The sequence below is a fragment of the Vombatus ursinus genome, unplaced genomic scaffold (assembly GCF_900497805.2).
Source record: "Vombatus ursinus unplaced genomic scaffold, bare-nosed wombat genome assembly UNPS02014959.1, whole genome shotgun sequence".
Classification (NCBI taxonomy): domain Eukaryota; kingdom Metazoa; phylum Chordata; class Mammalia; order Diprotodontia; family Vombatidae; genus Vombatus; species Vombatus ursinus.
Window position 1 is genome coordinate 8,506,745 of NW_020954737.1, and position 1,184 is coordinate 8,507,928.

A 1,184-nucleotide genomic window follows, 5' to 3' on the forward strand; every position below is an offset into this window, starting at 1 on the left:
GCTCTTTTACATTATTTGTTGTTGGGTATTTAGGGGCTGCATCTCTGGAGACAGGGCAGTGTCTTTTTGTTTCTGACTACTTCTAGGGCCAGAGATTTCCAGAACTCCCAGACTCCCAGAAGACTGAGGGTTCTGGAAGCCTAGTTTCTAGATATCTAAGGTTTTAATGTATCATTATTCATCTTTTAAAATTTTGTCTTGAGGTCCAACTAGACCATAACATCTTCAAGGGCAGAATACTTATACCTTTGTATGGCAAGCAGTTGTCAGTTTATTGATTATGTCTACAAAAATAAATGAGCAGCTAGATAGTACAGTGGATAGAGCACTAGGCCTGGAGTCAGGAAGACCTGAGTTCAAATGTGACCTCAGACACTTATTAGCTATGCACTCCTGGGCAAGTCACTTAATCCTATTTGCTTCAGTTTCCTCATCCATAAAATGAGCTGGAAAAGGAAATGGCAAACCACTCCAGCATCTTTGCCAAGAAAACCCCAAATGGGGTCACGAAGAGTTGGACACTACTGAAGTGACTTAATAACAATAACAACAAAATGTCTAGCACTCCCTTGGGTGCTCACTCCTCCAATTTGCACATGCCCACTTTTAGGTTAGGATCTCCAGAGAGTTGCTGAGTATTATACTCTCTTGAGGTTTTAGAGCTACCCTGAGGGGCTGGATTCTTTTTATAACTATCATTCACAAGCCCCTCCTGCTGTGTTCCACATTAAGAGTTAGTCAGCTAGAAGTCATTATGTTTTAGAAAAGGGATTTAATGAGAAGGTATATAGTAAGAACAGATGGTATAAAACATTTCCTCAAATCTGGGCCATGCTCTCACCTTATATGCACAGGATCCCTGGAGAGTTTAAACTACCTTTAAACTTAAGTTTAAGCTTAAAGTAGAATGATAGTGAGGCACATGTGCTAAGAATGCAAATGTGGCAAAGGATTACAGGTCTTTTGCTTCCTCCATGGAATCCTCATGAGCTTTCCCTTAGGTGTAGTCTCTGTTGACCTCCAAGGCCTCATAGTTGGCTTTCTTCATTGGTGAAAAGAATCATCCTTCTGGAAGCTGTCTCTACCCTTAAGATGCCTTTTTCCATCAAGCTGCAGATATTTCCACCACCTTCAGCCTCCATTATTCCAGTGGTCACTGCTATTGCATTCAACTCCAACCACTA